This window comes from Abramis brama, assembly GCF_963993115.1.
Source record: "Abramis brama genome assembly, chromosome: 7".
In the NCBI taxonomy this organism is placed as follows: domain Eukaryota; kingdom Metazoa; phylum Chordata; class Actinopteri; order Cypriniformes; family Leuciscidae; genus Abramis; species Abramis brama.
This window is the reverse complement of record NC_139969.1, coordinates 7,569,678-7,582,956: the sequence shown is the minus strand read 5'-3', so window position 1 is coordinate 7,582,956 and position 13,279 is coordinate 7,569,678.

Below are 13,279 nucleotides of genomic sequence, written 5' to 3'. Positions count from 1 at the left end.
ATCAAAACATAACAAATATAAATCGTACTCACCAGCAAAGCCGAAAACTTCTCAATTTGGATCGGGCAAACTTCCAAATCAACCAAATAAAATTGGACGGACGAGCCCCCAATTATTACGCCCCGCCTCTAGGGGAATATAAAACACTAAAGAGGCGCAATAAATAATTAGTTGGGTTGTGGAAAGGAATCCCAGCACGCATCACTCCGGTCGATAATCAACAACAAAAACACAGATGTAGCAAAAGATAATAAATTTATTGTAGAGTGATGAATGAAAAGAGCATCTCTTCAGGGTGTCCCAAAGGCCAAAACAACAAACAAAACGAATAAACAAAGGAAAAGAAAAAAAACATAACTAACCTAATCAAATATCAAAAGAAAATACATTTAACTAACCTGACTCCCTGTCATAAACAGAGATCAAACGGTTCAAAAATAAATAAGGCAGGACACCCCTACACGCTCCACTCTATTATGGTTTTAAACAGGACCAGTTCAGACATTACCACACGGTGTAGCTGGTGGCATGGACATAACAACCGATTCAAAAGATTATATGTACATCTGGTCACTTAAACTAAAGAAAATCACTAATACGAAAACAAGGTTGATCATCGGCCGGAGGAGGGATTCCGGAGCTCTCAACCCACGTGCGACCGGACCAAAGTGAGCTCCCAGACGAGTGCCAGCAGCGTCCTTATGAAGGCGACGCCCCAACTAGACGACCAATGGCCTTCTTACAGCTCCTCATGAGATCACCTGCTTGTAATCAAGAGAAAACACGGAACAGCAAAACGAATGAAAACAGCAATAAAACAATGAACAAAACACAGGTCGTAACAACACATTACTTTATAGAGAGCTTACAACCTACAACAGTGCAACCAAATAAAGAATTAATTAAAACTAGCTAGTACTAAGCTTCTAATGGGGACTTACTTGCTTCACAACAACAATCATTTTCAATGCTAAAGACTCAGTTTAGTATTTAATACCAAGTGCAGAAGTGTATACTATACTTCTAGTGTTCTCCAGTGTAATGACTTAAGAGGTTGTGGAAAAGAGAATCTGAAATGGATTGTTTTGTCATTGAATAGCAGCAAATAAACTGCATTAACCAGCTATATAATAAAACGGGACTACTGTCTTTTGGGATATATGTATGTATTAGGATCAATCCCTAAAGTCTATGGAAAAACAACCTTTGATTATGCATGCACAATTCAAAAGCTAAGCCAGATAAGGATTGATTTTAAAAGTTATATATCATGTTTGGAGGCAGTAAATAAGATGTACAACTTTATTTATATAGCAACTTTTAAAACGTGTTTACAAAGTGCTTTACAGTAGACGTATGGAAGAAGAAAAATAAAATCTTCACAAAATGTTTTAGGTGATGTGCATCTATGATCTTTCTGTATGATTAATAGAGATTTTTAAACAAATTCCCAATACAGTCAATTGCTTTTGTCCAATCTGTAGTCGCATTTTCAAAACTCTAAACACAATTTGTACGACATCCGTCTGTTGTAACCATGCTAGTAACACAATTCATGTTGTTTTCACACTTCTAAAACACTTCAATATTTACAAATGCTTAATACAGCATGACAAAAATAAAGACCTAATAAAGACCAAACCTTAAATATATTTTAAAACCTCTACTTCTGCAACAGCATCAGCTCAAAAGAACTGAAACAAAATATAAAAAATATTGAAACAACTGATAAGCATTTTTAGGTAAGAGATAACTGAAATATTGAGAAATAGCTGATTCCTATCTCAGCTGGAGGCATAGTCAGGTGTTGAAGTTCTTTCCATCACTTGGACATACACAGTGAAATAGGACTCTTTGAGTTGGTTTTGTTCAGTGTGGATGCAGAACAACACAGAGGGGCAGAGAGAGAGAGACACATAATGTCTGGGTGAGGGAGAGAAAGAGTTGATGGAGGGAGAAGAAGAGGTATTCCATGCCAGATGCACTAATGCTTTCTCTCTCTCTCTCTCTCTCTCTCTCTCTCTCTCTCTCACAATTCTGAGATAAAAAGTCACAATTACCTTTTACACTTTTTTTTATTCTGTTGGGACATAGTAAATGGCAGCAATTTCATGGTTTCATTTCAGTAAAACACACCTCCCAAAGAAAGAGATTTCAACTGAAGTTCTGGGTAGGGGACACATTTAACCAGTGGCTGCCCTGAGCAAATCTGTTACTTTCTTCTTTATTTCTTTTTTTTTTTTACTGTACACTCTATAAAGTAATGCTCATTTACTTTTAGATTGCACACATTCAACACTCAAACAACAATATAGAATGGCTTACAGTAAAAGGAAACAATGGATAAAAATCAAAACAATCTATTACATATTGTCTGCAGGTAGAACTTAAACATGACAAGTAATGCAGTTTTCATACTGTAATGCCATCAATTGTTAGTATTTTGACAGTTGTTCTGCAATGGTTGACAATTTGTTCATGTTGGATAGAAAACCTGTGCTAATGAGTCGAGTTTGCTGTAATTTGATTTGATTAATTTGTATTGTATTTGATTGATACAGTTTTGAGTTAGCACATAGAAAAGGTTTTTATGTAGAGTTTGTATTTATTTAACAAAATGTGGTTTTGGCCAGAAAATGAACTATGTGGCCAATTGTGATGTAGCTGTGTTACTGTGTTAAGAGTTTAGAAAAAGTACTTTACCTATTGGTAACGCTTGTTAGTAATTGTAAAACAAAAAACCCATAGCCATCGGATCTTTTTACTGTCATCTTTTTGTGCATTTTGCTTCTCTATGTGAATTCTTTTCCTTTCTTCGTCTTCTTTACATCTGTTCTCCATGTCGATTTTCTTCTTCTCTTCTTCTTTCAATCTCTGCATGTTTATCTCATTTTCTATTTTATCATATTGTTCCTGGAGTGCTCGTTTTTCTGCTTCGCTTCTGTTGCGCTCCTCCGCTGCATTTTTCTCCTCTCTCAATCTCTCTAATTCTCTTTCTTGTCTTAGTCTTTGAAGTTCTTCCGCCATTATCGATGTTTCCTTTTCAGCTCTGATCTGTCTAACATAATCATTTCCCATTTTCAAAGTTTTGAAGATGTAAATCTGTTATGCGAGAGAGAGAGAGAGAGAGAGAGAGAGAGAGAGAGAGAGAGAGAGAGAGAGAAAGAAAAGGAGAAAGTCTATTAAAGAATCTACAAAGTAAATTCATCACAAATGTCCTGTTAATATCCTGTATGTAAGGGGTGTAAAATATTTACTATGACAATTCAGTAACGATTATGAAATTTAAAAAATTCCACTTTCCACAATACCAGAAAATTGTATTTGTTTTTTGTAGAAATATTGAATGCATTTAAAAATTTCAGTCTTTATCTTGCACTCACAGGCGTACATTTTATTGTGGTCAATAGAATTGTTATACGTCAACACAAGAAACAAAACTGCATTTAAGACATTTCATTTGTGCACATTTTACTTTACATTTTTGCATTGCAAAATCTATTCATTGTCAGATTGATGCATATGAAAATTTTTATGCACCCCTAAGTTTTTTTTATATTTTCAGAACAGAGAAAGTGTATAAAATAGCATGTTGGGCTTCCTTGTACTATAAACTGCAAATCGTATAATAAAATATATTATGAGCATAAATAGTTAGTTGTAAATGTGAAAAAAAAAAAAAAAAAAAAAAAAAAAAAAACACATAGCCTACCTATATTTGTTCTAGATTCTTCAGTAGTTTTTGTGTCTTATCCCGTCCAGTTCTCAGGTTCAGCTGCTGTGTGTAAAACTATACTAGAGTACTACAGTTTTATAGAGGGCTGAGGTGGGTGTGGCAATGCTGTGATTGGACAGATCTGTCACGGATCAGCCAATGAGACTGCAGTGTTGTGAAGATCATGACAGGTGTGTTATTTTACATTACCAACAAGATGAACAAGATAATCTTATTTGGTCTTTATTTTAGGCCTGTTAATACACTTTTTTGTATTTTCTAAGAATTGCTTCAATCTTTCACTTGTATGTCAAGCACTCATATTTTGTTGTTTCAGATTCACATTAATAAGTGTAATCAAGTTAAGTCTTTTTTTTTATTTAGAGTGTTATACAATGCAGATTGTTTAAAAGCAGCTTTACAGGGATAAACAGGAAAATAATGATCAATGATGCAAACTGAGTTCAATTCTAAAGGGACAATAGTGTCATTATCCAGCTGAAATCTGTTCAGTGTTGATTCAGTTTGGTTCATCATGGAATGAGTTTAATTCAGCTATAATCAGCTCTGCAGAAAACAGTGATGTCAACATCTTCAATTCAGTTCTCATCTAATAATGTAAAATACTGCTGAATATAAAGTTTCCCAACTAAGCAAGCCAAAGGCGACAGTGGCAAAGAAAGAACCAAACTCCATCTGGTGGCAGAAATGGAGAAAGAAAGAGAAACCTTCAGAGAAACCAGATCTTTTTTTTAAACGTGTAGGTTCCTCTGATCTTAATGTTAAAAGTTAGTATTAGTTAATGAATAATTTGAAACCACTGTGCATTTGCGGTATTTTCCACCTAGTTGATTTTGGCCAAATATTAGTCTAGTGCTAATTCTCCAGCTACTACAGGGTCATGCTTAAAAAAGGTTGAAGCGTTGAAAGACGTTGGGCCACTAAAAGGCGCCAGTTCCACTGAAAACTCGATTGATTTCTACCTCATGAAATGCATGCAATTCTTAAATTCTAAAACACTGAGACCCAATCATTGATTTTGAAACATTCTCGGTCTGCTAGTTAAATTACAGAGAGAAATAAATAAATAAAAACATTAATCAACATTACAATTAATAAACAAGGTATAGAAACATAAGTATATGACAGATTATTTGTTGTAGTAGTATAGCCAAAAAGACACTTACTAATATATTGAGAGTGAAAATAATATGAATATCAAGGAAAGACATATGTTAGAGCTTTCGTGCACTGAAAAAAGAAACAGCAAGTGACATTGAATTAAATTTTGAAGTAAAAAATGAAATGGTGTTTTGTATTTTGAAAGTATGTGTGTATACAGGGTGGGTCTCCATGCTGTCAGTAGCAGATTTACAAATATTAATATTACATATCTCTGTCAGGCAAAGCAAAGGCAGACAAATCAACATTATAGTGTTCTGACCTAATGTTTCTGGGTGCAGGGCCAATTATGAAAACCATTTTAGAGAACAAGACTAAAAAAAAAATCCTGTAAAAAAAAAAAAAAACGGAAAATAAACATCTCGTAAAAATACAGTGCTTTTCCTTTACTAAAATACAGTTTATAACTGTAATTTTACATAAAATCTTGTTTTTTTTCTTTAGCTTTTTATTGTTTAATGAAGGATCATATTTACTTGCATAAAGACAATAACATTTTCTATAAATAAGGTTAAACACTGCTATATACAAATAACCAGCCTCTTAATTGCAAAATACTGTTTATTAGTTTTTATTTAATAAAAACAGTATAATAGTTTTAAAACTATGTTTAAAAACAATTGCAGCAGTATATTTAATTATAACTGTACAACAATTTGTTACAAAAAAAAAAAACATACACAGTTGAATAATAATTAAACAATTATTAAGTGGATGGAGGGACATTGGACTCTCTTCTGAAGAATGTTCTCCGTGTATGCCTTCTATTCATAAGCCCTATTCGGACGGGACTAGTTTCACAGGGGGACGTTAGAGAAATATCTGTTTCACAGACGTACTTTGAGATTTTAATCCTGTCCGAATCTGCCATGTCTGTCTTTTTCTCACACGACCTCTGTAAAAATTCCAGAGCAAATTACCTACTGTTTTTCGTCAAACTCGGCGGTCCTCAGAGAAATCTAATCCCGTCCGAATGCGAATGTCTGTGATTACCGGACATTTTTTTTCCAAAACGCTTTTTCTTATGTGTTTTGGTCAACGTGAACTGCCATACAATCTCTCGCTATCGCGTCGGTATTCAAGTTTCTGCTTTTTGCACACCGATAATGGATGTAAATTTGTTTGGTAGCCTACACTGCGAAGAAAAAATAAAAAATGAAATCAACAAGAAGAGCCAAATCATGTAAACTGTTAAGACTGGCTACTGTAATATCAGTTAAGGTAAGGTAAGATTACTTTCATTTCTGCACTTAATTACATAACGTGTAAATTATATAAGTTAAAACTTTTTATTCCGGTGGGTTTATTATAAGAACCCAGTTCTATAAAATCATGATGATAAATCTATGTTTAGTTTTTTTTTTTATACTACAATTTTTATAAAAGGTTTACAAAACACTAAATACGTTAGGACGTTTTACTTTATATTTCAAAGTGCTTAATTTTAAAAGTACTTAATTTCAAATGACCATACGCAATCCACGCATTCTGAACACGTGATCTTCTGCAATGCCCACATGTAAAACAGACACTCCTACCTCGGTAATAAACACGGAGATGTTAGTCCCGTCCGAATCCGTACATGAAATCACAGACGTAGGTTGATAAGAATTGTAACTCAAACGTCGTTTGGAAAACTAGTCCCGTCCGAATAGGGCTATAGTCTGTCATTTTGGTTCAGAGTGAAAGTACCTTTCGAACACATGAGTCAAACTTAGGGTTGAAGCCAAACTCTGTAGGACAGTGGCCCTTCAGAAACTAATTAAACACACCTGAACCAGCTAATCAATGTCTTCAGGATTGCTAGAAACTTCCAGCCAGGTGTTTTGGAGCTGGTTGGAGCTACACTTTGCAGGACAGTGGCCCCCAGGAGTGTAGTTTGACATATATGCTGACTGACTGACCGTCAGCTGCTTTCTTGAAGTGCTCTTCTCCACTTTTGATCTCTTGGGTTTTATCTTGAAAAGGCATATGTCAAACAAGCAACAAACAACTTAAAGAAACACTCTACTATATAACTCTTTTAATAAATGAAAGGTAAAAATATCAGAATAGTGGAAATTGACACAGAGCATGTTTGTGGATGGAATTTGCAAGAGATAAAGTGTGTATGCAAGAGAATGTTATGAGTGAGTGGTAGTGTGTATGCGACAGGGGCTATGTCTACACTAATCCAGATACTTTTGAAAAGGTTTTTTTTTTTTTTTTTTTTTATGTTTTGGCCTTCCTTCCATGCAGATTTGTTTGTGTGTGTGTTCTGAGAAAACATAGCTATTTCCCGTCTCTCTGTATCATCACTATCAGCTTTTATTACATTTTACATTTTAAACTTTTGTAAAATGCTGGAACAATAGTGTGGTCTGAGAACATTTTAAAATTAAAGCAATGTTTTCAAATGTGTCTGGATTAATGTAGATGTAACTAGAGAGTGTTTCATTACTGTATCACTGTGCTGCTCCATTCACCTTGTGCTCAGAAGAGACTTACACCGGGCAGGAATTTCTTCAGTTTGAATATTTGAATTCGTTATAGTTGACATGTCAGCGACATTTCAACAAAGAATGTATGATTATATGATATTATGATATAATATGATATTATGAGAAGAAATTTGTTACGAAACGAAACATTGAACCTAGCAGAACTACTTTGAAAAAGCAGAACAGTCAGAGTATGGGAAGTCAAAAAAACGTTACATGTTTTCCACATTATTTTACTGCAGAAATGTACATTTACATTCTATTTGTCAGAATACAGGAAAAATCTGTAAAATAAAACAGTAAAATTCTGTACATTTACAGATTTTTTTTATAGTGTAGTTTGTATACAATATAACACCAACTAGATGGTCTACAGATAGATACAGTGGGGAAAATAATTGTTTGATCCCCTGCTGATTTTGTAAGTTTGCTCACTTCTAATGATTCAGAGAAGGTTTTGGAGAAAGTGCTGTGGTCAAATGAGACCAAAATTGAGCTCTTTGACATCAACTCAACTCGCCGTGTTTGGAGGGAGAGAAATGTTGACTATGACGCCAAGAACACCATCCCTACAGTCAAGCACTAAGGTGGAAATATAATGCTTTTGGGCTGTTTTCTGGATGACTTCACTGTATTGAGGGGCCGATGGACAGGGCCATGCACCGTCAAATCTTGTACGAGAACCTCCTTCCTTCAGCCAGAACACTGAAGATGGGTTGTGGGTGGGGTCTTTCAGCATGACAATGACACACACTTTTTTTTTTTTTTTCACGCACAGTATTTTGAGAGTATCTGTAAAGAGGAGTGGACCAAAATCCCCCTTGAGATGTGTGCAAACCTTGTGACCAACTACAACGTCTTACCTCTGTGCTTGCCAGCAAAGGTTTCTCCACCAAGTACTAAGGCATGTTTTGCTTGGGGATCAAATTCTTATTCCACTTACTGAAATGCAAATCAATGTATAACCTTTAAATAATGTGTTTTTTCTGGATTTTTTGGTTGATATTTTGTCTCTATATGTTAAAACATACCTACCATAAAACGTATAGACCCGTCATTTCTTTGTAAGTGGGCAAACTTACAAAATCAGCAAGGGATCAAATAATTATTTTCCCCACTATAAGATTGTTGTAGCAAACAAAAGTGTTTGGCCAAATGTCGCCTTTTTTTGATTGTTTATTTCAATTCTTCCTGTTTCCTGTTTCACTTCCTGTTTCCTGTTTCGAATGCGCATGCGTCGCGTCTGAACGCGTTGTTGTCTTTGGAGCTCCATCGATTGATTTATAATTCTTGATTTCTCTTTAAAACTCACTTACAACGAACATTTTCTATTTTTCCTCACCTCATAGTTACAACGCGGACTGTTGAGCAGACGCGTCTCAAGCCTAGTGATCCAACGCTGGATACTCTTATAGGTTACGTCCGTGGATCACGGCTGAACGCGTCTTCTCCGCACTCATTTATAAACAAACATTTTTTTTTTTTCGCCTATCGTGCGTCTACTCCACACCCGTACCACTAAAAAGACGGATTATATCCAAGACTTAAGCCATAAATTAGTATTAATATTGATAGCATCACTGGTAGCGTCGTTGCTAACTTAACTTACTGTCCATCTGTTAAAATGGCGAATATATCAGATGTAAGTAGTCTACCTTTTGGTGCAGGTGAGGATACATTTGAGCTACACGCGTTGCAGTCTGAGCTGGAAGCTGTTGAGAAACAGATCCACGACCTTTTAGTGAGAAAAGCCGAGCTGATAGACCGGCGGTTAGCTCTTGAAACATCACGCGCCGATGCAATTGCACACAAATCAGTGATCAACGTTACTAACCCGCTGACTCCGACCTCGTCTACTCCGTGCGTTACTCAGCATCGGTCACGAGCGTCGAGGCCGCGATCAGCTATGGTCTCGTTTACGCCGGCTCCAACATGCCACCACGAAGCCTGGATATTTCCGCAGCGGAAGACGCGAGTCAGGTCTAGACCAAGAAAACTCTCTCCGACCCTCCCGGTTTTCGAGATATCCACACAAAACCGCTTCTCCCCTCTTCGCGAAACAGAACGCGATGCTGTGTGATCATCGGTGATTCCATCGTTCGACACGTACAAGCTACGTTAAATAAAAGTAAGGTGCATATAGTCACTGCTTTCCTGGTGCTCGTGTTTCTGAAATCGCTGCTCACGTTCCCGAGATTCTGAACGAGCGCATCGGAACTATGGTCCTGCACGCGGGAGGGGCCGACATCAGGCTGCGACAGACAGAGGTTCTGAAGAAAGACTTCAGGAATCTGATCGATACGGTACGCAGCACATCGCCTGATATAACGATCATTGTGTCAGGACCGCTTCCCACGTACCGACTAGGTCATGAAAAGTTTAGTAGATTATTCGCGCTAAATGAATGGTTAATATCATGGTGCAATGAGCAGAAACTGCTCTTTGTAAATAATTGGAATCTGTTTTGGGAGCGTCCTAGGCTTTACCGTGCTGATGGCTTACACCCAAGCAGATTCGGATCGGATCTTCTGTCAGATAACATCTCCAAAATGTTAAATACCTTTTGACTAGTAACCAAAAGTTCAAATCATAGTCTCTGCTGCACCAAATTAACTGATAAAAATAGTGTAGAACATTGCATAGAAACTGTGTCTATTCCTCGTTTAGTGAGATCAAATAATAAATCTACTGCAGGATCTAGAAAAAATCTAATTGTTATTAAACCAGAAAATGTTGCTATTAGTAACCAAAAACAATTTCTAAAGCTAGGTCTTCTAAACATTAGATCACTCACACCTAAGGCAGTTATTGTAAATTAAATAGTCACGGATAATAGCTTCGATGTACTTTGCCTTACTGAAACTTGGCTTAAACCTAATGATTATTTCGGTCTTAATGAGTCTACTCCATTAGGATACTCCTATAAGCACGAACCCCGTCTGATTGGTCGTGGCGGCGGTGTTGCAGCGGTCTATAGAGATATTCTCAATGTTACTCAGAAAACGGGTTATAAGTTTATTTCGTTTGAAATACTTGTACTAAATGTTACGCTCTTAGATGTTAGAAAAAAATCCATATTATCTCTAGCCTTGGCTACCGGATATAGACCGCCTGGGCCTTACGCTGATTTCCTAAAAGAGTTTGCAGATTTTCTCTCAGATCTATTGGTCAATGTAGATAAAGCATTAATTGTTGGAGATTTTAACATACACGTAGATAATCCAAATGATGCTTTAGGGGCTGCGTTTATAGATTTATTAAATTCCTTTGGGGTCAAACAAAACGTCACAGGACCAACTCATCGTCTTAATCACACACTCGATTTAATTATATCATATGGAACCGATCCAACCGATATAGATATCATTCCACAAAGTGATGATGTCACTGACCATTACTTGGTAACTTGCATATTACGTACTGCTGTAATATGTCATGCGGCGCCGCGTTTTCGACCAGGCAGAACAATCCTTCCATCCACCATAGATAATTTCTCGAGTTGCTTGTCTGATCTGTCTCAGCTGCTGCCTGAACCCAAACAAACAGATGAACTAGAAGAACTAACTAGCACTATGAGCACCATTCTCTCTAGAACATTGGATGTTGTTGCACCCGTTAGATTAAAAAAGGTTACAGAGAAAATTAAAGCACCATGGTACAATAATACTACGCATGTTCTAAAGAGAGAAACCCGTAATTTGGAGCGTAAATGGAAACAAACTAATTTAGAGGTCTTTAGAATCGCGTGGAAAGACAGTATGTCACGTTATAAAAAGGCCCTAAAAGCGGCCAGGGCTGAGCATCTCCGCAAACTAATAGAAAACAACCAAAACAATCCTAGGTTTTTATTTAACACCATGGCTAGACTAACAAATAAACAGACGTCACCCGAACAAAATATCCCGTTACAGTTTAGTAGTAATGATTTCATGAACTTCTTCACTGAGAAAATAGAAAACATCAGGACCACAATTGTAAACGTTCAATCCTCAATCGCACCTTATAATTCAGCCTCAATTTTCCCCCCGCAAGAACAATTACAGTGCTTTACAACTATAGAACAAAAAGAGTTAAATAAACTTATCACTTCATCTAAAACAACAACATGTTTATTAGATCCTATACCAACTAAACTACTGAAAGAAGTGTTACCTGTAGTGGAAGAGCCTCTCCTCAATATTATTAACTCGTCTTTATCTTTAGGTCATGTTCCAAGAACATTTAAACTGGCAATGATAAAACCTCTCATTAAGAAACCACAATTAGACCCGCATAATCTAGCAAATTATAGACCCATTTCAAATCTACCTTTTATGTCTAAAATACTAGAAAAAGTTGTGTCCACTCAACTGGGCTCTTTCTTGCAAGAAAATGATATCTATGAAAAGTTTCAGTCAGGATTCAGGCCGCATCATAGCACTGAAACTGCGCTCGTTAAAATCACAAATGATTTACTTTTAGCTTCTGACCAAGGCTGTATCTCAATACTAGTTTTACTTGATCTAAGTGCTGCGTTCGATACTATAGATCATACAATACTCTTAGATCGACTACAAAATTATACTGGTGTTCAAGGACAAGCATTAAGCTGGTTTAGATCATACTTATCAGACCGCTACCATTTTGTCTATTTAAATGGAGAAAAATCGATCATAATTCCAGTAAACTATGGAGTGCCGCAGGGATCTGTGTTGGGCCCTCTGTTATTCTCAATATATATGCTGCCACTTGGAAATATTATAAGGAAACATGGAATTAGTTTCCATTGTTATGCTGATGACACTCAAATATATATTTCATCACGGCCGGATGAAAACGCTAAATTATCCAAATTGACAGAGCGTGTTAAAGATATAAAAGATTGGATGACGCGTAATTTTCTTTTATTAAATCCAGACAAGACAGAGGTAATACTTATCGGTTCAAAAAACCGCCCACAGAACCTCTCACAATACAACTTTGACATCGTAGGATGTCCTGTTACTTTATCCTCTACAGTAAAAGACCTGGGTGTTATACTCGACGGTAACCTGTCTTTTGAAAATCATATTTCGTATGTTACAAAAACAGCCTTTTTCCACCTTAGAAACATTGCTAAGCTACGTAATATGCTATCAGTTTCTGATGCAGAAAAGTTAGTTCATGCATTCATGACCTCGAGACTAGATTACTGTAATGCTTTATTAGCCGGTTGTCCTGCATCCTCAATAAACAAGCTACAGTTAGTCCAAAATGCAGCCGCTAGAGTTCTTACTAGATCAAGAAAATATGATCATATAACACCGATTTTATCATCACTTCATTGGCTACCTATAAAGTTCCGTATTAATTATAAGGTATTGCTACTGACTTATAAAGCCCTAAACGGCTTAGCTCCAGTCTATTTAACGGATCTTCTATCACCCTATAATCCATCGCGCTCTTTAAGATCAATAAATTCGAGGCTTTTGGTCATACCTAGGATATCCAGATCAACCAAAGGAGGGAGAGCATTTTCACATTTGGCTCCAAAACTCTGGAATAGCCTTCCTGATACTGTTCGTTGCTCGGACTCACTCTCCCAGTTTAAAACTAGATTAAAGACGCATCTTTTCAGCCAGGCATTCATATAATATTGTTAATCTCACAGTTTCAAACTACAATCCGGCCTCTAGTTCATAAATGCCAGAGGAGAACTGGCCCCCGACTGAGCCTGGGTTCTCCCAAGGTTTTTTTTTCTCCATTAGGTCACCTGATGGAGTTTTAGGACACCATTAGGTCACTTGATGGAGTTTTTCGGTTCCTTGCCACTGTTGCCTTTGGCTTGCTCAGTTGGGGATATTTTGGGGATATTTAATTTTATTCTATCAATCAATAAATTCCACTAGAAACAAACTTTGTTGTATTATTTTATTTTAATACT